This window comes from Lemur catta, chromosome 19 (genome assembly GCF_020740605.2).
Source record: "Lemur catta isolate mLemCat1 chromosome 19, mLemCat1.pri, whole genome shotgun sequence".
Classification (NCBI taxonomy): Eukaryota; Metazoa; Chordata; class Mammalia; order Primates; family Lemuridae; genus Lemur; species Lemur catta.
In genome coordinates, this window is record NC_059146.1 from 36,477,977 (window position 1) to 36,502,760 (window position 24,784).

At 36.6% G+C, this 24,784-nt stretch overlaps 1 long non-coding RNA gene across 2 annotated transcripts; it reads left to right on the forward strand.

Annotated features, from left to right (window-relative positions):
* Positions 1-573: 573 nt before the first annotated feature.
* LOC123624246 lies at positions 574-21,117 on the forward strand. Of its 2 annotated transcripts, XR_006730087.1 has the most exons (8): positions 574-655; positions 1,213-1,338; positions 9,744-10,026; positions 10,951-11,153; positions 12,152-12,389; positions 17,541-17,586; positions 18,775-18,981; positions 20,980-21,117. It is a non-coding gene; the product is annotated as an uncharacterized LOC123624246 (long non-coding RNA). The 2 variants fall into 2 exon arrangements; XR_006730088.1 differs by lacking the exons at positions 574-655; positions 1,213-1,338; positions 9,744-10,026; positions 10,951-11,153; positions 12,152-12,389 and adding an exon at positions 15,126-15,159.
* Positions 21,118-24,784: the final 3,667 nt, after the last annotated feature.

A 24,784-nucleotide genomic window follows, 5' to 3' on the forward strand; every position in this document is an offset into this window, starting at 1 on the left:
AAGGTGCTATCTTACACTGTAAATTATTGTTAGGGATACCTACAAGATTTCATGAACATGAAAGTTTATTTCTATTGAATGTATAAACTTGTTTATAAACAGTAACATTTTTTCTAATTAGTTAAATCTAAATGATCTGCCCTAATTGAGAAGTAATTATGATTGCGTGAAAAAGGGTAATTTTTACCTTGTAACTTTACTGAATCATTTCCAATATTCCTTTCCATAATATTTGCCAGAGTTACCAGTAACAGAAACTTAACAATTAGCAGATGGTTCTTTCATCAATACCTTTCAAGTCCCTTGGAAGAGATTGAAGTGAGAAACTAAAAACATGAGAATTAGAAGAAAAATATTCAAGAACATAGAAATTTTATTAGGATAATTTGACCAACATATGAAGAGGCAGATCATAAAATGAACCTTGTATTTTCTAACAAAACAAATTTTAAAAGATAAGCGTATTTACCTGCAGATTGACCTTAAAAGAAGAAGAAGAGAAGAGAAGAAATGCTGACATGTTACTTAAAAACACTAGGGAAAAATTAAGAAGAAAAGAAGAGAAATATAGGAAAGAAGCTGAAGTGAAAGAACAATCTGAGCAGGCTCTGAAAACACTAAACACAGAAATGAGTATATTAAGACATTGTTTCAGGTAAATTAATCTTTGGTAAAAAATTTATATTTTTAATGTTATGTCACCAATATTACTTACAATATCCATTTGATTAAATATATATTATTTAGGTTTAAAACAAAAGTTATCTTAGAATGATCTATGATGTTTTCACCTAAAATTATTTATTATAAATGTTGGTATCTAATAGATGCTCAGTATATGTTTTGTGCATGAAGGAATGGAGGGTAAGTTGAGTTTACTAACTACAGTGTTAATTTAGGTGTTATTATATTAGTATTCAATACAGTCTAAACAGCTTTCAAACTATAATTAAACTAGTTTAATGTTTTAGAAAGATTTTTTATAATAGTATATCTACCTTTATTTAAAACTATTGCTCTTTGATGAATTTAGCTGCCATTAGTTCAATTAAAATTTGAGTAATTCTTGAGAGGCAAAGGTCCTTGTGTTTCAATAGGCTATTTCCTTTTAACAGTTTTATTAAAGGTTTTGTTCTTAAGGTTTTAGACTGTTTTGTTCAGCTGATTCTATTACACCAAAAACTTAATGTATCTCTCTAACTTGCACAAAAGTACAATGAGACTCAGAGGCAGCTTCACCAAAAACAGAATGCTGGACTATTGCAAGAAGGGATTCTGGCCCATCACCATTGAAAACAAAAGGAGACAGAAATGGTTTTAAAGAAAAGGAATTCAGAGGTATTTTATTTAATCATTTTCTAATATGTGTGTGTATGCATTAATATTTGTATATATATTAATATTTAAAAATGCGACTATATCTTAGAAAGTATAGAGGATTTTTAGCTGTGTGCGTGTGTCTGTGTGTGTGTGTGTGTGTGTATATATGTGTGTTTGTGGCATTTTTGTCCCATTGGATAAAAAATACTGTTTTCAATTCAACTCCATTTCTCTACAAAAGTCAAGTCATTGAATGTCACAAGACCTTGTCCAAAGGAGAGGCTTTTAATGTGGTTCATAGGAATCGATGATCTTTTCATAATCTCAGTCTTTGCTACTAACAATATATGTTCTAATTTTGGGAAGTGATTCTATCCCCTTGATGTGTTAATGGAAAGGTTAGTTTATCACTTCCGCCAACAGGTAAGAAGAAAAGGACAGCCAGTTCAGACCCCATATTTAGGATGTCATTCTCCTCACTTTTGAGAAGAGTAACAATTTGTACCAAGCAGTATCCTATTTCAGTACAAAGAGGCTTTGCAAACAATAATATGCCATAATATATACTTAGAGAGAATTTCTTGATAAGTATTTTGTTCCTAATAAAATAGTTGAGTGTATTTTCACACTGATTACTGTTTCAAACATAAAGAGGAAACAAGGGCTATTGCAACGGCAATTCCTGATTTTCTAAGAAGAGGTCTGTAAATTTTATCTTATTTACCATTAGTGTTTTGAAATAAAAGGCTTCCTTTCTGCTTATCTGTTTATATGAAACAAGTAACTGTAACTTGCTAGAAGTGGAGTCAGAAGACCTGGGGGGAATCCCACAGCTTGCTTACATTTTTAACCTCTCCTTTTTAGAATTGTGATAACTAAATGAGTACATTGATGTATGTAGAAATGGTGTAGTTCAGTGCCTAGATATATATTATTCATCAATCAGTGTAATTCTTATAACTGAATATGAAATATTAGAAAAGTAGACTATCTGCAAGGAAATTTTATCTGTCTGAATATATGCAGAGCTAAGGCTCTCACTGTGGGGTAAGTCTAAATACAGTTTTTGACTGTAGTCAGATTTATAAATCTTTCATTTTGTGCCCGAGTCTGTTGTAATTCAGAAAAAGACTGTTGCAATTTTGAGATTCTTAAAAATTCTCCAGGGGTTTCACTTTCACGGATTCCCTGTCTTGAAATAACTTTTTGAACTTTTGGGCATTTATGCTGTATAAGGTGTGAGGTTTTGATCCAACTTCTTTTTCTAGTTGGATATCCACTTATTGCAACCCTTTTGTTGTATAAATGGACAGATTCTCCTTTAATTTCAGAGGAAATCATGATATGTCATTGTTTTCAGTACTAACTAAAAAGTTAGATGTCTCAGAGTTATGAAAAAGAATAGGATCTGTTGCATCAGAATTGCAGGTTGCGGGAACATACTGCCATGCTAAGAATGCAAAGAGACAGAATACAAATGTAGAACCAGGAAAAGGAAGAGAAATATTTCAAGGCCATTAAAATTGTACAAGAATTGTACAAGAATGAGAACCTTGAAATGACCGTACAGTGGACTGGGGAAAGAATAGCAAACACAATACCTCAGTATGTTGCACAGCTTGCCATTCTGATATCTGAAAATGCAATACTAAACGCTCAACTGGAGAACGAAAAACAAAAGAAGGAAAGACTGCAAAGAGAAGTGGAATCCTACCATTCTCCACTGACTACTACTGTGGACGACCTTGATCAAACTGAGGCATCCAAAAGAGATGAAGAATTTTCTCTGGAGAGATCAAGAAATGAACCAATTTATTTAAAGGACAAATGAACTTTTGTGTATCTAATCTAAAGGAAAACAAGGGGATCCTTTCTCAAAACCTTTCTGAGGCTGAAAATAAAATCTATAGACTAGAAAATGAACTCTTATTACACAAGAGATGTCCTTGCAGAAGAGGCTTTGGTTTTAGAATGTGTACCAGGAGACCCAGGGCAAACAGAGTGTGGAACAACAGAAATGAAACAAAGCTCTGGAAATGAACAAAGGTCAAGTGAAAAAATCCATTGCAAAGCAGGAATCTCTAGAGGAGAGATTATCTCCACCAGAAAGTGAAAATATGTTGCTTGGCCAGCAACTGGAAGGTGCTGAAAACAAAGCTAAGGATAAGGACAAGGCAGTAAATAATATGCAAGACCAATTTTCTGATAATGCGAAAAACCTTGAAGCTGAGAGGGGAAACCAAAGTCTCCTGGTAGAAGAAAGATTAAACCCCTTAAGAAATGAATTTAATCAATTAAAGGAAAGACTATATCAACATGGAAAAGGGAAAGCAGAAGAAGTTAAGTATCAAGAAAGATACATACTTCTCAAACTTCTAGAAAGAAAATTTAAAGTAAGGTATTTGGTTATGGCCAAACCTTGAATCTACTTAAGTATAAAAATATCAAGATGATGAATGTATTTGCAATACCAGCCTGGAAATGTACCTAGTTTCCAGCTAATAAAAGTTAGAGATGAGAAATGCTTTACTTTGAATAAAGACATTGTGTCACCTATGAGATTTTTCTGGGTTAATTTACAATTTTTCAGTAGATATAAACTAATATTAATAATGGAGACTTATAGTGCTGAAAATACCATTTTAATATCTTATGTTGCTACATTTTAAGACTATGACGAAGTAGATAAATGGAAATGTTCCTATCTGAAATGAGGATTTTAAGTTAAGATTCCATTATGTGGGTTATTTTGACAGTTGAGTCCAGGTTTTAGAGATGAACTGCTTCCCCGTATCTCTGCACCTTCCCCTTTCTGGGAAACCATTGTGTACTTTTTGCCTGCATAGATTTGCCTGTCCTGAACATTTCATTAAAATAGTCATAGGATATATTACTTTAGGATGGGCTTCCTTCACTTAGCATGATGTTTCAGGGATCATCTGCGCTGTAGCACATGTCAACACTTCATTTCTCTTTATTGTTGATTAATATTCTACTGTATGGCTATACCACTTACCTATTCATTAGTTGGTGGACCTTTAGGTTGCTTCCACTCTTTGGCTATTATGAATAATGTGGCTATGAACATTAATTTCCAAGTTACTGTGTGGATGCATGTTGTTATTTCCATGCCACTGGAGTTTATTCTCACAGTTAATTGGGATGATTTCAACATCTCTTTGCCACACTCACACTGTCCTTTTGCCTTTTCAGTTTCTGTTCATCTGGCCTCATTTATTCAGACCTGGCACACAATTTCCTCTTCTTCATGAAGCTTTCTCCCTGACCTTACACTTCAGCACTGGTCTAGCCTATGCAGAACAACGCAGCCCTAAATATTACATTGTTTTTATTTCCTCTCACACTCTTCTGGCTGCTTCCTAAGTTACACTTGGGCTTGGGAGGTTTAAGGTGCTCTCCTATGGCCTGGATTATGTGATTCCCCACTGGGAACGTGGACCACAGGAAGAAACTCGGTCACCTTCTCCTGCATCCTGGATTCACTCCCAGTTTTCAGCTGGCTCCGGCCCTATGGGCTGCTTATGTTCCCTGTGCTTCCCAGAATTTTTAATTTCCTTTCACTTTTCTGTTGAACTCCTGTGTTCCCTCTTGTGTAATATATTCAAAGTGTGATTGTCTGCACATGATTTTGGTTCTTCTATGAGGATAAGTTGTGCTGTAAATGCTTTCTAGTCAGCCATCCTGCAAAAATGTATCAGTGCCTAATGTCTTTTTGCTGAGTAATACTTCATTCCATGGATATTCCAAACATTTTATTGATCCATTCATTGGTTGATGGACCTTTGGGTCATTTCCATTTTTTGGCTATTATTAATAATGCTGCTGTGAACTTTCATATACAGTTTTTATGTATGCATATCTTTCCATTTCACTTAGGTATGTACTTAGGAGTCAAATTGCTGGGTCATATGAAAACTCTATTTGTAACCTTTTACGGAGCTGCCAGTATATTTTCCAAAGTGGCTGTGCCATTTTACAATCCCGTAAACATTATACGAGGGCTCTAACTTCCCTACATCCTTGCCAACCCTAATTTTCCATCAAGTGAAAAAAAGATTCCATCCCAGTGATGTGAAATAATACCTCATGTGGTTTTGATTAGTATTTCCCTAATGAGGAATGATGCTGAGCATTTTTTGATGTGCTTATTAGCCAGCCATGTATCTTCTCTGGGGAAATGTCTATTCACATCCTTTGCCTACTTTTAAACTGGGTTTTCTGTTTTATTTATGAATTGTAAGAGATCTTTATATATCCTGTATCCTCCCTCTCGGTGGTTTGCCTTTCCACTTTCTTAATGATGGTATGTCTTCAAGCACAGAAGTTTTCAATTTTGATGAAGTTGAGTTAATCTGTTTTTTCTTTTGGTGTTATAGCTAAGAAGTCACTGCCAAATGTAGTCACACAGAACTATGCTTCTGTTTTCTTCTAAAGGTTTTATACTTTTAGCTCTTACCTTTAGCTCTTATATTTGCAGATAAATTTTAGATACGGTCTTTGGAAGGAGTCCAACTTTATTCTAAGACATGTGGATATGCAGTTTTCCCAGCATCAGTTGTTGAAGAGTTGTACTTTCCCCATTTAATTGGTTTGTAACCCTTTTTGACAATCAATTGATTGTAAATGTGAGGGTTTATTTTTGGATTAATAATTCAAATCATTGCTCTATGTCTATCCTTATGCCAACACCAAATCAGATTTTACAAGAGTTCTTTTCTTAATCGTGTTGCATATTCCCAGTTCTCTTTTAGTTAGAAATGAATGTAGTGGAAAATCTTTACCTTCATGTTTTGCTTTTTGAAGGAGCATGTGGCCAGCTGATGCCTTGCTGACTCCATGACATGGGAAGTCAGGGTTACAAGGGCAGAGTCCCTTGTTTATTTTTTGACCTTTTATTCAAACTTTAGTCTCTGGCCTAGGGACTCCCTCTTGACTCCCATTTCCATAAAATCTTGATCACAGGCTCCACTGACTGAGTCTGCTATTCAATGGATTATGTTTTATTAAGTCATTATAATTCATAGAATAATTTATGCTTTTTTGCTGTTTAAGAAAGAGGTTAGATCTGAGCTTCAGCTTTCCTCATGGCAAACAGATAATCCATCATCTTTTAGTTCACAGTAGATGTGCCTCTGACCTGGTCCCTGGTTCTCTGTAGCACTAAGACCTTATTCTTAGGACACACACCCCAGTGATACAGGTATGTGTTAGCGGTGGCAGGTTGCTGAACTTTGGGCCACCTTGTGGTGTGCAGCAGAACCAGTGATGGCAGTAGTGGGCTCCTAGGTGGCAATTGTGTCATCAATTTTATGATAGCAGTGCTTGGCCAGTCCCTGGGCCCTTAGGTGGTACATTTAGGTGGGCACTTACAGCAGTGTGGTGGGCAGGCCTGTCGATAGGTTTGCTGAGGTCATGTGTAAGGAGCTGTCAGCAGTGGCCAGCTTGGCAGGGTTGTCCTTAGGCTCCTCAACTGTGTGCTGGACAGTAGGATTGTCTCTGGGCTCCTTGACAGTGTCCATGGGCCCTGGAAGCAGCATGATGGGTGGCCAATCCTCAGGCCCCGAGGCTGTGGGTGCCACGGCAGTGGTGGCATATGGCATAGGCCCGCCCTCAGGCCCCAGAATGTGTGCTAGCCTAGGAGGGATGAACTGATCCTCAGGGCCCTGGAAGGTGTTTGTGGGTGCAGCTGGAGGAGCAGCAAAGGCAGTTTAGTTGCCCTTGTTTTCAGGCTTTCATATGGTACATGCAGGTGCTGGCCACAGCAGGTTAGGTAGGCTGGTTCTCAGGCTCCTTGATGGTATATATGAACTAGCCAGTCCTCGGGTCCCCTGAAGGTGTGCACAAGTGCACCATGGCCCTGCCTCTGGAGGAGGCAGAGTCGCTTTCATAGTCAGTGGCCTCAGTCAAGTGGCCCCCTAGCTCTGGTGCACACGCACCCTTTGTCCTTGGGCAGCTTCCCTCCTGGGCCAGAACCCCTAATTCTCAGGGGGTTAGGGTGGTGTGTGATGTAAAGTTTGGAGCCCATCTGCACTGCTGGGTTCAGCAGGTACACGATGTTTTAACCCTCTACGGGAACATAGTGGGATGTCAGTGGGGTGCCAGGGAGGACATGTGGCGGCTGTTGAGCCCCAGGGCAGGATGTAGCCCAGTGAGGATTTGGCTCTTAACATGGCATTGTATTGCACCCTCTCAGAGGGTACGTGGGACTCAGCATGAATTGCCTCTCAGGAGCTCCCTATGCTCAGTTCAGGGCCTGTGAGGGCTGAGGGCTCCCCTGTGGCTTGGATTGCAGGTGTCCTCGGGGGAATGTGGATCACTGGGGTTCATTCCCTTCCCTTTTCCCCACAATAGGAAGTCTGGCCTGGCTCTGAGCTGATCCCAGCTGGAGTGGCTTCTTCCCTTTCTTTTGCTTCCATGGTTCCATGGGTTCCTATTACTTCCCTGCTGAATTCCAGAGCTCTCTCTTAGAGGCTTTGTTCAAGGTGTGGTCATCTAATTGTTTTGGTTCTTCTCTGTGGAGGATACAAGTTCTGGTTGCCTCCCTCAGCTCTGTCGATGATGTCTCTGTCTATGGCATGAATATGAAAGAATGAATGGAAAAATGTTTTAAAACCAGCACAAGCTACCCTCTGGTTACATTTTTTCTTTATATTCCTCCTACTTCAAAAATACATCAATTCCAGCTCAATAACCAGCCACAAGTGTCCTTTAATATGGCATCAGGCTCGGGCTTAAAGTGCAGGACCTACCACCATTCCAGATGGGTGTACTCAATGTATAACATTTTTGCACCATTTTAAAGTCACAAAATTGTGATCTGTACCGTCGTAAGTCAGGGATCATCTATGTTTGGTAAATCGACATGTGGAGAGGCTGCAAATGGGAAACAGGTATTTGAATCCAGAAAGTCCTGGATCCTTGATATTTAATTTTCTTTAGCTTATCTCCTGCATTGATTTTACTTTCACCCTCTGTGGAGCAGCAGTGCAGTTTCCTCCAGGTTTTAGTATCATTTTCTCCACTGTCCATGTAAGCCTTCTTGTCAGTCTCTTCAAGGGCCATCACGCTTCCACTGACTGTCTCCTTGGAGGCCTTTTGGTTTTCATTCTTATTCATGTCTAGGTCCTTTCAGCTTCCACCTTCCTCCTGGTGTAAAGGTATCTGACATGTTTTAACAGTTGTTGTTGTTGTTTTTTAGTGACAACACCCCATATTTAATATCAGTATCTGTATCAATTATCTATTGCTGTATAATAACCCACCTCAAAATTCAGTGTCTCAAAACATTTACTTTGTTCACAATCTTCAGTTTTAGCGAAGGCTGAGTAGGGCCAGCTCATTTCTTCTTCATATCACAACAGCGGGGGTGACTTGAAGCTGGGGACTAGACTCATTTAAAGGCATGTTCATTCATATGTCTGGCCATTGAAGCTTACTCTTTTGCCTGGCACTCTAGCTGGGGCAGTCAGCTGAAATGTCTATACAAGGATTCACCATGTGGATTGTGCTTCCTCACAATATTGTGGCTGGATTCGAAGGACAAGCTTACCCAGAGGGGAAAAGTCAGGTGGAAGCAGAATTACATTTTCTAACCTAACCTTATAAGTCACACAGCAGTTCTGTCACATTATAGTCACTAGAAACTGGTTACTAAAGCCAACCCATACTCTGGAGAGGGAATTTCATGGGAGTTATATCAAAAAAAATTTTAGACGTGCCTTAAAAGCACTATTTCACTCACCTGTTATAAATCAAATCAGCATTCCATCTAAAGGAAAGTAATTTGTTCCAACTCAGTACCACCGAAATCCCAGCAAGTATTTTCATTTGTTTTTGTTTGGTATGCTACCTTATTCTGTGTAAAGTAACAAAGGATTACAAGACAGTGCTGTAGAATTAAGGCATTTTTATTAAAAAGAGAGTATAGATCTTGTCATTAAACTTCTATAACAAGACATGATTGCTTTGTAACTCCAGGAATCATTGCTCCTTGGAAAGCAATTAAATTAGCGTAAAACCTTTGCAGTTCATAAAAATACTTCAGTGTAATGTCCCTAAAATTTCTTTAGAAATTTTTTGGGAATAATGATGGAGGAACGGGTATAAGACTTCCTACTAAGAGAGTTTAAGGAAGAAAGAATTGAATTAATCATAGACAATGTCCTAAGATCAAGTGTAAATGTTGTGTGAAAGAGTAAAGTATGTATTTTGTGAATCCCAGTGGTTTAAACTTTGCTCTTGATTTTCTGAATCATTCAAATGTCCATCTTTGAAGAATCTACTACAGTATAGATAGCATTTTATTGCAGCTCAATGTATTTCAAAATGTGTTATTAGTTTTCTGATACCCTATTCTCAGCCTACTTCCTTCATTATTAAACTACATTATTTTATTCATGCAGGTTGATGACATTATGGAATCTCTGGAAAATGTATGTTCAAGATGTCGCTATCTGGATGCCAAGACTCAAGTTGATCAAGAGGAATTATTCTCTATGAAAGCAACACAAGAACAATGTGAGATGCTAGAGAAAGAGAACATGAAGTTGGAAAAAGAATTTTGGGACCTCAAAAACCGTATGCAACAGATGGTAGATCTTGGTGAAACTAAAATGTATAAGGACGACATTGAAGAAAGAGCAACACAGGATGTTGTAGAAAAAATAAGTCAATCTATTTTTGCAGGTTAGTTAAGTGTGAAACGCACTTTCATTCATTTCACTGCAGATGATACTGTGATGTGTTCATTGTGTGTGTTTCCTCTACTTCCGTTATAGCAATTGGTTTTGTAGATTTCTAGAAGGAAGGTGGCATATGTTTCTCCCTTTAAATCTTTTAGTTTCTATCATCATTATAAATAAATTCATCTTTGAGAATATTGAAGCTCCTTAGACAATCATTTGATTATTAAGGCCAGTTAGCATAAAACAATACTATTAGGAAAAGAAAAAATTGTGATTTAGAAATTATACTGTACTCTCGAGTTTCTTTTTAAGTTACATTGCTCAACTTTTTAAATTTTAATTTGATTATATTATTCTTTGGATTATTAGAATTCATGAGTACTAATTTAGTAATGATTCATTTTTTTATAATTCCGATTAAATTATCAATTTAGTTGATAATTGATGTTCAATATATTAAACCTCAGCTTCTTTTGTCACATATTTAAAGTTGTTCTCGGAGAATGGGTGTCCTTTTAGCATTGTGGGTGGTCAGCCTGGGAGTATCACTTGAGACTACAAATTGGAGATAAGCCTGGGCATCGTAATAAGATACCATCTATACAAAAAGTAGTAAAATTAGCCAGGCATGGTGCTGCACATGTGTATTCCCAGCTACTGAGGAGGCAGAGGCAGGAAGATGGTTTGAGCCCAGGAATTCGGAGGCTGCAGTGAACTATGATCTGGCCACTGCACTCCAGCTGCAGTGACAGAGACACTATCTCTAAAAGTAGAGATAAATAAATAAAAGACAGACACTGTCTCTAAAAATATAAATAAACAGACAAAATAAAATAGCTCTCTGATTCAAAAGTAAAGGAAACAAATATACAGGAATTGTTCAGGTGAAAGGATTCTAAAAATGTATCCTTTTTATGTGTTTTAGTCACAAGCGGCATCTGAAGAATACATAGAACAGATAAAAGAGGATCATGTGGCTTCAATAAGGAGTCAGACAGAAGTGACAATTAAAAATCTGGAATCTGAAATCTCCAACATGAAATTTTCTCAAGGAGAAGTGGAAAAGTATAACCCCCTGTATCAAGGAGAATGAAAAGCTAGGAAATATTTGTTGAAGAAAGCAAAAAAGTAAGTCAAAATATGGAGTAGAAAATAAATTAAGATCATTAATTTGCCTTGAATGCATGCTTTTTAGTGAGGTAGGTTCATGAGATTAGTGGGAAGTGAAAGCTAACTAGATAACAGAATTTTGGAAAACAATGTTAATAAATGAACTATCTTTAAAAATGGTAGTCCAGGGCAGTTTATGACTCTCCCTCTTGTTTAGTTATATATGGTTTTTACCCCCTTAATATTCTTGTGTAGTTAACCTTACCTGATAGTCTTTCCTTGAAGTATTTTTCAAGCCTTATAACTTGGTATTATTGTTATACAATTGCTTGTCACCATTCTGCTCATAGAAATATTACGAGTTTAACTACTTTTTGGAAGATTACAACTTAAACTGAAAAAATAAAGGAGTATGACTACTCTAGGCACATTTTGACATTCAGTAAATTAACTTCTTTACATTGGTTTACTAAATACAATTATTTCTACCTTTTTTAGGGATAATCCATTTATGATATATATTTAAAGAGTACAACATGATGTTTGGATATATTTGTACATGGAGACATGGCTATTATAGTCAAGCAAACTAACACATTCATAATGTTCATTATCCCTTACCCTTTAAATACAAGTATTTCTAATGGAATCCTCAAGAATCTTATAAATAAGGCCATTCCAGGGGGCAGCAAGTGTTACCTGTTAAGCCATACATCATTGAGAGAGATTTCTCTCCCCTCCTTGCTTTACTTGAATTACTTATTTTGTAGAAATTCTCCTATTTATATATATGTATAAGTATATATATAAACACACACATACTACATATATATACACACACACATACTTCTGTAGAACAATTGTAAAACTATAACTGCATACAGTAGGCATGCTGTGATACATTTTCACAGTTAAAACACTATTTAATGGGAAATTCCATTTACTCTTATGGTAATTTTTTTTAAAAATGCCATCATTTAGGAAAAAATGAAATACTAAACATTTGTCTTTTGCAGTTTTCGCAGAACTCCTGAGCGACTAGCAGTGTCCAGTCGCAATCTTGTTGAGGAGACACAGGGGACTGGAACTTGCTTTCCCACTCGAGCTATGAAGACAGGCACAGAAGCACCTTCTGTTGGAACTGTTCATAATGGCTTAGGTCTTCACAGAGAGCTTTCTGCAAGAGAAAACTCAATGTTCTTTTCCTCATTCCCATGAACTTCAGATGCCAACTTGGAGACCTACTTGATTGAGGTTAGTTATATTGTCTTCTTTCTTTTGGGTTTCAGATTTCTGATATAATTCTTGTTTCTCATTTGGTGAAATACTGTGTTGTTAAAACGACCTATGCATGGTAAATAAAGGTCATAATTATCTGTGTTAATAAAGAGAGGAAAGTGAAAATTTTCCATTTTCTTCAAGTCCCTGCAGCTGTCATTTTCAAGAGATACCTGTATATTAACATTATTCAATATATGGAACTAAAATGACAGGTTTGAAATTTCTTTAAAAGCAGCACTTAAGTTAGATTTTAGAGACTGAATCTTATTTCCTAATAACTAAAGGCATATTGCAAGGTGCTTTGGCTTACTTTCTAGTTGATTTTAGTTTGGCTATTGTTCATAACCCTTTTAAAGTTTTTTGTACCATCTTGAATTTTCCACCCTTAATCACAAGTCAATGATTGCCATCCAAGCACTTAACCACAAATAGATGTTTATTATTAAAAGCAATCCAAGATAAATAAGTTTGAGGAATTAAATAAACCTATAGTATTTAGATTAGATTTTAAATTAAAATATTTGTCATTTTCTACATAAAAGTATATCTTTAATTGCTATGTTACTTACAGCATTTTTATCTTAATTACTGTAAAATTAGGCTATTGATGGGCAGTTTCACAGCACTTTTTAAATACTTAAATCAAGCAAATATTTGAATTTTTTAATTCAGGATATTATGGGGGTACAAACATTTTGGTTACATGTAATACATTTGCCTCACCCAAGTGAGGGCTACAAGCATGTCCTTCCCCTATAACGGTGTGTTCTGCTTCCGTTAGTTGTGGATTCCCCCCCAGCCCCAGTCCCCCACCTGATTGGCACCCAACGAGTATTACTTCCATGTGAACACCTTAGTGTTCCAATTCGATGGCGAGTACAGGTGGTGCATGTTTTTCCATCCTTGTGATACCTCATTTCGAAGGATGGGCTCAATCTCTATCCAGGATAGTATAAGAGGTGCCAGTTCACCATTGATTTTTGTAATTGAGTAGTATCCCATGGTATATACATACCACATTTTATTAATCCACTCATGTGTTGATTGGCACTTGGGTTGTTTCCACTTCTTGGCAATTGTGAATTGTGCTACTATAAATATTTGAATGGAGATGTCTTTATTGTAGAATGTCTTTTGTTCCTTTGGATAGATGCTCAGTAGTGGGATTGCTGGGTCAAATGGTATTTCTATTTTTGGCTCTTTGAGGTGTCTCCAAATTACTTTCAACAGGGGTTGTACTACTTTGCAGTCCCACCAGCAGTGTATGAATGTTCTAATCTCTCCACATCCACGCCAGCATTTGTTATTTTGGGCCATTCTCACTAGAGTTAGGTGATATCTCATTGTGGTTTTGATTTGCATTTCCCTAATGATTAGAGTTGTTCAGCACGTTTTTTATATGTTTGCTGGCCATTAGTCTCCCTTCCTTTGAAAAGTTTCTGTTCATGTCCTTTCCTCATTTATTGATGGGGTTGTTTGATTTTTTCTTGTTGATTTTCTTAAGTTCTGTATAGATTCTTCTTATCAGCCCTCTATTGGATGTGTAGAAAGCAAATATTTTCTCCCATTGTGTAGAATGTCTGTTCATTCTAATGATAGTTTCCTTGGCTGTGCAGAAGCATTTTAATCTGATCAGGTCCCATTTGTTTATTTTTGTTGCTGCTACGATTGGTTTGGGGGTCTTCTTCATAAATTCTTTACCTAGGCTGGTGTCTAAAAGAGTCTTCCCAATATTTTCTTCAAGGATTCTTAAGCTTTCGTGTCTCAGGTTTAAGTCTGTTATCCGTCATGAGTTGATTTATGTGAGAGGTGGGGATCTAGTTTCAGTCTTCTGTATGTAGATATCCACTTTTGCCAGCACCACCTATTGACTAGAGATTCTTTTCCCCAACGTATATTTTGTCTGCTTTGTCGAAGACTAGATGACAATATGAGGATGGTTTTATGTCTGGGATCTCCATCCTATTCCAAAAGTCTCTATCTCTGTTCCTGTGCCAGTACCATGCTGTTTTTGTTAGTATAGTCTTGTAATAAAGTTTGAAGTCTGGCAGACTGATGCCTCCCAATTTATTTGTTTATTTTTTTTTTTTGCTTAAGATTGCTTTGGCTATACGAGGTCTTCTCTGGTTCCAGAAGAAACATAGAATTATTTTTTTCTAAATCTGTAAAGAATGATGGCAGAATTTTGATAGGGATTGCATTAATTCTGTAGATCACTTTAGGTAGAATGGACATTTTAACAATATTGATTCTGCCAATCCAGAAGCATGGTAGGCATTTCCATGTGTTTAGATCCTCTACAGTTTCTTTTCTCACTGTTTCGTAGTTCTCCCGATACACGTCTCTCATCTCCTTCCTTAAATATATTCTAAATATTTAACTTTCTTGGGTGCTGTTGTGAAAGGTGTTGGGTCTTTGATTTGATTTTCAGCTTGACTGTTATTGGCATTTATGAATACCGCTGATTTGTGCGCAGTAATTTTGCATACTGAGACTGAATTCGTTTATCAATTCCAGGAGTCTCTTGGTTGAATCCTTGGGATTTTCTAGATATAATAGTATCTCATCAGCAAAGAGTCGGAGTTTGACGTTTTCTGCCCCCATTCAGACGCCTGTCATTCCCCTCTCCTGTCTGATAGCTCTGGCAAGGACTCCCAGCACTCTGGTGAATAGAAGTGGAGACAGTGGGCAACTTCGTCTGGTTCCTGTTCTAAGCGGGAATGCTTCAGTGTTTCCCCATTGGGTATGATATTGGCTGTGGGTTTATCATATATACCCTTAATAATTTTCAGGAATGTCCCATCTATGCCTATTTTGTTAAGGAATTTTATCATAAAAGTGTGCTGGATTTTGTCAAATGCTTTTTCTCCATCTATTTGGAGAATTATATGGTCTGTGAATACGGTTTCTATTCGCCCGTGTATATTATTGTCTGCTTTGTCAAAGATCAGATGGTTGTATGTGGATGGTATTATATCTCAGTCCTCTGTTCTGTTCCGTTGGTCTGTGTCTCTGTTTTTGTGCCTATACCTTGCTGTCTTGGTTACCATAGCCTTATAGTTTGAAGTCTGATAATATGATGCCTCTGGATTTCTTCTTTTTGCTTAAGATTGCTTTGACTACTTTGGCTCTTTTCTGGTCCCAAAGTGTAGAATTATTTTTTCTAGATCTGTGAAATATGACATTGGTATTTTGATGGGGATTGCATTGAATCTGTAATCAAAGTGAAATGTATGGACATTTTAACAATGATTCTACCGATCCTATGAACGTGTTATGCTTTTCCATTTTAAGTCATCTGTAATTTCTTCCCTCAGTGCTTCATAGTTCTCCTTGTAGAGATCTTTCACCTCCTTGTTTAAGTAAGTACATTTGTAGGTATTTTATTTTCTTTGTAGCTATTGCGAATGGTACTGAGTCTCTGATTTGACTCTCAGCTTGACTTGTTGCTGTATAGGAATGCTCCTGATTTGTATACATTGATTTTGTAACCTGTGACTTTGCTGAATTTAATTATCAATTCCAGGCATCTCTTGGTGGTGGAGTCTTTGGGGTTTTCTAGATACAAGATCATGCCGTCACCACAGTGGAATAAAACTAGAAATCAACTCCAAGAGAAACACTCAATTCTACACAAAGTCATGGTAATTAAACAACCTGCTACTGAATGATCATTGGGTGAATAATAAAATTAAGACTCAAGTCAAAAGATTCCTCAAACTGAATGACAAAGGGGACCCCATCTCTCAAAAACTATGAGATTCAGCAAAAGCATTCCTATGGGCAAAAGTCATAGTCTTAAATGCCTACATCAAAATGACAGAAAGATCACAAATTAACAATCTAACACCAAGCCTCAAGGAATCAGAAAATGAAAAGCAAACCAAATGCAAAGGCAGCAGAAGAAAAGAAATAACTACTGTCAGGGCAGAACTAAATAAAATGGAAAGTAAAGAAACAACGAAGTATCAATGAAACAAAAAATTGGTTCTTTGAAAAGATAAGCAAAATTGATAGCTCTCTTTCTAGATTAACCAGGAATAGAAGAGAGTGGACCCAAATAAGCTCAGTCAGAAATGAAAAAGGAGGTATTACAACGGATACCACAGAAATTTAAGGCCAAAAATGTCATCTGGAAATACTATGAAAATTTGTATGCACATAAACTTGAAAACATAGAGGAAATGGACAAATTACTGGAAACACGCAACCTCTCAAACTCAATCAGGAAGAAACAGATCTCCTGAACAGACCATTAACAAGCAACTAGATTAAAGCAGTAGTAAACAATCTCACAACAACAACAGAAAGCACCGGACCAGATGGAATCACAGCTGAATTTCACTAGACCTACCAAGAACAATTAATTCTACTCCATAAATTATTCCATAATTTTGAGAAGGAGGGAATCCTCCCCAACTCATTCTACAAAGCCAGTATCACCTTCATACCAAAGCCAGGAAAGGACAGAACAAAAAAAGAAGACTACAAGCCAATAGCCCTTACGAATACACATACAAAAATCCTCCAGAAAATACTAGAAAAAACTAAATTCACCAGCACTTCAAGAAAATAATCCTGCATGACTGAGTGGGCTTCATCCCAGGGATGCAAGGATGGTTCAACATACATAAATCAATAAATGTGATTCACCACGTAGAAGGAAAAACAAAGACTATATATGATCATCTCAAGAGATATAGAAATTTTATTTTAAGGAAAAATGCATTAAAATGAAAAACTGTTCACACTTTCATAAACAGTAGGGTTTTGCTAAGAATTACAAAATAACAGATTCATGTGAAAATATAACTTGAATTGCCTAACCCTTGTACTAATAAGAGAAAGTGTCACCCTTCTGAAATGATGTATACTCAATATATCAATTATTAATTTTACTTTTTATGAGATTAATCTAAGCAGCATTACACATATACTCTATTAACTAAATGTAAAATAAGTAGGGTTTTTTTATTTATGTGATTATTTTTCTATTTAAGCAATTGTGAAGTTAAGTCTAGTTTCCACACATATTTAAAGCCACATTATGTAAGTGATATATGATTCCCATGAAAATGTCTGTGGTTTACTTAAACATTGTAAATAATATTTGACTTATTTCAGATGACACACAAGTTGGAACAAAATATAAGTATGGAACTACAAGAAGGTATGCTGTGAAAATGTATGAATTAAATTGGCATTAATGACTTGATTTCTGAAATCGACCATAAATACAAAGTGGCAATCTTTTCTATTGTTTGGTTAATAGACACTACACTTCCTCTTACACACATGTAATGAAAGATGTGAAAACATTAACATTCATCCTGAACAGTATTCTTATGCCACATTAATTCCACATGGCTTTAAAAAATCTCATGAACTTTATGTATCTTTTTTTTTTTCTGTCTCTACACTTTATTCACTGCTGCCATCACTATGATACTGTCAGTCAGCACATGAAACAATTCTCTGAAAACCAAGGCATCATCAACTTCCTGGGGTTACGTTAGTGACTTAAGGCCAAAAGACCCCAGGCTCGTGTAGTAACATTTAGCCAAGTAGTGACAGTTCATAAGCAGTCACTTGACTGGTGACATTTTAAATCAATCATTTACTTTGTCATTAGTGTACTTTCTCCCTGAGGAAAAGTTCCATATTCCTTAACATGGGAAAAACACCCATATCAACTTGGTTCTTGTCAATTTATTCAACTTCATCTCTTGCCACATACCTTATCTGCCCCTTTGCTCTAGCATCTCACAAACTAGACTACTTAGAATTCCACAGTGTTCCTCCTTATTGCCCCTGCTTCCTCCTCCCTTTACCTGGTATGGTTTTTCCTTGCTCTTCAGCTATCAACTTGCATATCACCTCTACCACAAAGTCTACAATATTGACACAAAACTTGGACAGATGGGCCTCCTGTGTGTTCCAGTAGTGCCCTGTTTTATACTTGTTGTGGTCTCTATGACTCTGCATGGAAGTGGCCTGTTTGTCTGTTTTTTCATGTTATATTATTGTTGAGGACAATCATATATGGACTGTATCAACCCCACCTCGTAATTCCAGTGCTTGTCATAGTACCTCAGCATATGGTTGTTGAATAGGGAATGAAGAATGAGAAAAAACCAGAATCTCTGATACTTACCCACAATGATAATTACTAATTCAGTGTGCAACTGCGGGCAAATTATATTTAACAGTAATTTTGTATTGTCATTGTACATACATATTTCTCATTCTTTTTGATAATGATAAAGTTTCCAACTGTTTTTTACTGACTTACACTTAGTTCCTATGAAATCTTTTAGCTAAAGAATAGAATTCTTTTCCTTTTTCTTTTTCTTTTCAGGTCTTGCTGAATTAGAATCTGGATGCTCTTCTCTAGAAAAGCTTCTCCTCTAGGATCCACTGATGAGGCAGATATAAATCAAGATATACTTTGGACAGCATCATCACAATATGTACCATTTTTGAAAAATTCTATGATCTGAAAGACTTTTAAGTGGATCTTGCAAATAAAAAGCAGTTTTACCTCCTTAGACTATAGAAATATCAGGTATTTATTTTTTATTCTTATTTTTTTTTTTTTTGTTATTTATTTATTTACTTATTTATTTATTGAGACACAGACTCACTCTGTTGCTGGGGCTAGAGTGCTGTGGCATCAGCCTAGCTCACAGCAACCTCAAACTCCTTGGCTTCAGTCATCCTCCTGCCTCAGCCTCCCAAGTAGCTGGGACTATAGGCATTCACCACCATGCCTGGCCAATTTTTTCTATTTTCAGTTGTCTGGTTAATTTTTTATTTTTCTATTTTTAGTAGGATGGGGTCTCACTCTTGCTCAGGCTGGTCTCAGACTCCTGAGCTCAAGCAATTCTTCTGCCTCGGCCTCCCAGAGTGCTAGGATTACAGACGTGAGCCACCATGCCTGGCCTGTCAGGTGTTTAAACAGCCAAACAACCAAATTTTCACCAATACTTGGTTGGAGTAAATTGATGGCCGATTTTTAAAATTTAATTCAGGATATTATGGGGGTACAAACATTTTGGTTACATGTTATGACTTGGCCACACCCAAACCATAATTTGAGGCATACCTATTCCCCTGTACAATGCCTACCATGTCCATTAGTTGTGAGTTTACCCACCCCCAAGCTCCCAATCCCTGAAGAATATTACTACCATGTGAGCACCATAGTGTTGATCACTCAGTGCCAATTTGATAGCGAGTACATGTGGTGCCTATTTGTCCGTGCTTCTGATGCCTCACTTCAGAGGATGGGCTCAAGTTGTATCCAGGAAAATATAAGAGGTGCTAGATCACCATCGTTTCTTATAATTGAGTAATATTCTATTGTATACATATACCAAATTTTAATAATCCGCTCATGAATTGACAGGCACTTGGGTTGTTTCCACATCCTTCCAATAGTGAATTTAGCTGCCATAAACATTCGAGTGCAGATGTCTTTATTATAGAATGTCTTTTGTTCTTTTGGGTAGATGCCTAATAGTGCTACTGCTGGAGCAAAGGGTATTTCTATTTTTAGCTCTTTGAGGTATCTCCAAATTCTTTTCCACAGAGGTTGCACTAATTTGCAGTCCCACCAGCAGTGTTGTATGAGTGTTCCTATCTCTCCACATCCCGGCCAGCATTTGTTGCTTCGGGATTTTTTGATAACAGTGATGGCCAACTTTTATTTTACAATTTTTATCACTATGCAGACAGATATTTCACTATACTAGACAGATACAATGATACCTGTCTAAAGCTAGTGATTGACAGATTTAGCTTTAAGGCCAGGCATGGTGGCTCACGCCTATAATCCTAGCACTCTGGGAGGCCACGGTGGTAGAATTGCTTAAGCTCAGGAGTTGAAGGCCAGCCTGAGCGAGAGACCCCACCTCTACTAAAAATAGAAAAACTGAGACGGGTGTGGTGGCACACACCGGTAGTCCCAGCTACTTGGGAGACAGAGGCAGGAGGATCACTTGAGCTCAGGAGTTTGAGGTCGCTGTGAGCTAGGCTGACACCATGGCACTCTAGCCTGGGCAACAGAGTGAGACTGTCTCAAAAAAAAAAATGTAGCTTTAGACAGATATCATTTTGTATGCTGGTACTGTGGTCATTGTCAATGTTTGGAGGTATTACAATTGTTATAGTGCCATTAAACTTATATAATTTTAATTTTAAGCACTGATTTATATGGCTATTTTTTCCTGGAGAAATAAAGTTTACCTAATAAGTCTTTTCACTTTTTCTGTTCATTCATCCATTCATTTGTATATTTTTAATTAACTTGTTGAAACAGTCTTAAAATTAGAGAAAAGTGCAAGTTTTAGTACAAAGAACATTTTCTCCTGCATCATTTCAGAGCAAATTGCTGATGTTATGCCATCACCCCAATAATCTTAGTGAGTATTCTTACAAGTCAAGACATTCTGCATAACTACAATACAACCTTCATGATCAGAAAGTTAACATGAATACATTCTATCATGTAATCCTCAGATTCTTTTCCAGTTTTATTACTTGTCTGCAATGTCCTTTATAGCAAACAGATCCCATTTGGATGCATGGATGCATTTAGTTGTACTGTCTCTGAAAACCCTTTCAGTCTGGAACAGTTCCTCAGTCTTTCCTTGACCTTCATGACTTGGAATCCTTTGAAAGTAAAGTCCAGTAGTGCAGAATGTCCCCACATTGGTTTTTTGTGATGTTTCATTATCAATTAGATTTAGATGACGTGTTTTTTTAAGAGAGTGTCACAGAAGTGATCCTGTGGTCTTCTCTTTATCCTAGCATATGACGTACGATCTAATTTGTCGTGTTACTGGTGATGTTAGCATTGATCACTAACAGTGGCTGGTTTTGAGTTTTGAATTGCTGAATCAGCCAAGCATGATATCTTAAATAAATCTCACTTCGTCTTGTGTGTAATTCTTTTAATATACTTGGTGTATTCAATTTGCTGACATTTGGGGATGCAGATTTTATTTCCAAGTTCATGAGCGATATTGGTCTGTTGATTTGTTTTTTTTTGTTTTTTTGTTTTTTTGTTTTTTACTATCTTTATCTGGTTTTGATGTCAGAATGATACTGGCTTCATAAAACTATTTGGGAAGTGACCTTATTCTTCTATTTTCTAGAAGAGTCCATGTAATGTTGATGTTAATTCCTTGAGTGTTTGGTAAAAATTTCCAGTGAAACCATCTAGGCCTAGAGATTTTGGGGGAGAGGGAAGTGTTTCATTACAAATTCTATTTATTTCTTTTATAGTTACAGAGCTACTGCGGCTCTCTATTTCATATTGGCTCAGTTTGGGTAATTTGTGGTTCTTCAGAAATTGTTCCATTTGTTTTTTATTTATTTTATTTATTTTATTTCAGCTTATTATGGGGATACAAAAGCTCTGGTTATATATATTGTCCATGTCCCGCCCATCCCCCTGAGTCAGAGCCTCAAGCATATCCATTCCCCAGACAGTGTGTCTGGCACTCACCATGTAGTCATACCTCCATCCCCTCCCCCCACTCCCCACCTCCCCGAGTCAGCACCTTCATATATGGCCATTCCCCAGACAGTGCGCAACGCACTCATCATGTAGGCATACACCCATCCCCTCCCCCCTCCCCCCCACCTCAGTCTGATATCCAGTTGGTATCATTCCCCAATGTGCATTTAGGTGATGATCAGGGAAACCAATTTTCTGGTGAGTACATGTGATGCTTGTTTTTCCATTCTAGGGATACTTCACTTAATGGGTTCCGACTCTCTCCAGGAGAACCGAAGAGATGTCATATCACCGTTATTTCTTATAGCTGAGTAATACTCCATGGTATACATATACCACAATTTACTAATCCATTCATGAATTGATGCCATTTGATCCAGCAATCCCATTATTGGGCATCTACCCAGAAGAACAAAAGTCATTCTATAGAAAAGATACCTGCACTCAAATGTTTATAGCAGCACAATTCACAATTGCAAAGATGTGGAAACAACCCATTTGTTATACCTAGTTGAGTTGATGAGCATCACATTTTTTAGTAGTATTCACAATTAAAAGGGTCTGCTGTGATATTTAGTGTTTATCTCTGATATTAGTGATCCCTTTTTTCTCTCTTTTAATCTTTCTCATTCTTGCTAGAAGTTTGTTGATTTGATTTGTTTATAATTTTTGAAGAACTAACTTCCAGTTTTACTAATTTTCCTTATTTCTTTCCTGTTTTTTCATGTCATTGTTAACTATTCTTACATTTACTGTTTCATCCTCATTTTCAGTTTATGTTGCTCTTCTTTTTTACATTTCTGAAGATAGGAACTAAGACTACGGATTTGAGCTTTTCCTTTTTTTATAATGTAAAGTACTTAGTGCTACAAATATCCTACTGAGCACTAGTTAAGTGGCATTCACATAATTTCATATGTTATATTTTCATTTGCATTGAGTTTCATGCATTCTGTTTCCCTTTGAGCCTTCCTCTTCAGCCCATGGCTTGCTTGGATGAGGATTGCTTAATTCTCAAGTGCTCAGAGAGTTCCCCTTGTCTTTCTCGTTAATTGCTGTGTGCATTCCACTATTTTTAGTGACTGTACTTGTATGCTTTCCATTATTTTAAATATATTAGTGTGTATTTTATGACTATGGTCTATTTTGGTAAATTCATCATCAATTATTGAAAAAAAGGTTTATTCTGCTGGTATTGAGTGGACTGTTCTATAACTATCAAGTAGTGTGGGTTGATTGCATTATTCACTTCTACTCCTGTGTTGATCTGCTGTCTAGGAGATTACTAGAGTGGGGTGGTGAAGTCCTCAGCTAAAATTGTGTTTTTATCTATTTCTCTTTTCAGTTCTATCAGTTTCTGCTTCTTGTATTTAAAGTCCATGTTTGGTGTATCCATTTAAAAACATAATGTTATGTTTTCCTTATTTGTGGTCCTTTTCATTTTTATGTAATGTCCCTGTTTATCTAGAGTAATTGTGTTTTGCTCTGAAGTCTACTTGATCTAATATTAACCTACAGTTTGTTCCTTTTTATTGCGGGTAGTATTCCATGTTATCGATAGAACTGTTTGTTTATCTATCCCCGTGTTGAATGAAATCTTTATTGGTTGATTTCAGGTATTAGTAATTACGGATAAATCTGCTGAAATGGTTGCCTACGGCGTTTTATGTGAATTTTTTTCTTTATGTTTTGGTAAATACGTAGGAGTGTAATGGTTGAACCTTAAGATAGAAATATGTTTTACTTTGTAAAATGCTGCCAAATTGCCTTGTAAGTGGCCATATCACTTTGCATTCCCACCAGCAATGAATGAAAATCTTTGTTGCTCTACATCCTCCAAGCATTCAATATTTACAGGGTTTTTACTGTAATATAGGGTATAATGGTATCCCACTGTGGCTATAATTTGCATTTCCTTATTAATAAATAATACTGAAAGTGTTTTCATGTGTTTTTTCCCATTTATCTATTTTATTTTGAGGTATATATGCTCGCAAATTTGCTGATTTTAAGGTGGATTGCTTGTTATATATTGTTGAGTTTTAAGGACTTTTAAAAATATATTTTGGACAAAAACCTTTATAACACATGTGACTTTCTCATATTTTCCCAGTTTGTCTTAGCTTTTTGTTTTCGTGACAGTATCTATTCTAGTGTGAACATTTTAAAATTTGATAACATCTACTTTTTCAATGTATTTTTTATGGCTCATGCTTTTGGTGTTTTAGCTAAAAAAGTCACCAACAAACTTAAAGTCATGTCTATTTTCCCCTATAATATATTGCATGATTTTATAATTTTGTATTGTACACTTAGGTCTGTGGTCTGAGTCCATTTTTGTAAAAGGTGTGAAATGTGTATCAAGGTTCACTTTCCTGTATAGGGAGATCAGATTAATGTAGTGCCACTTATTGAAGACTTGGTTGTTCTTTCTCCTTGAATTGTTTTTTTCACCTTTATCAAGTCAGTTGAATGTATTTCTTTGAGTTTGTTTAGGGAATCTCTATTAATTCCATTGGTCTGTGTGTCTAGACTTTTCCCAAAACCACACTATGTTGAATACTGTAGCTTAATAGCAAGCCTTGTAATCAGGTAATTTGTGTCGTCTAACTTTGTTCTGTTTCAGAAGTGTCTTGGCTCTTGTAGTTCTTTTGCCTTTATATAGTTTAGAGTTAGCTTGATGATAGAAATCTGCTAGGATTTTCATCTGTGGTGCAGTGAATCTGCAAATAGAAATGGGAGTGCTGGCTTCCTAGCAATTTTGAGACTCTGAATCCATGGGTATTTTATGCCCCTCTTTTTACTTAACTCTTCTCTTATTTCTTTCCTCCACATTTTGCAGTTT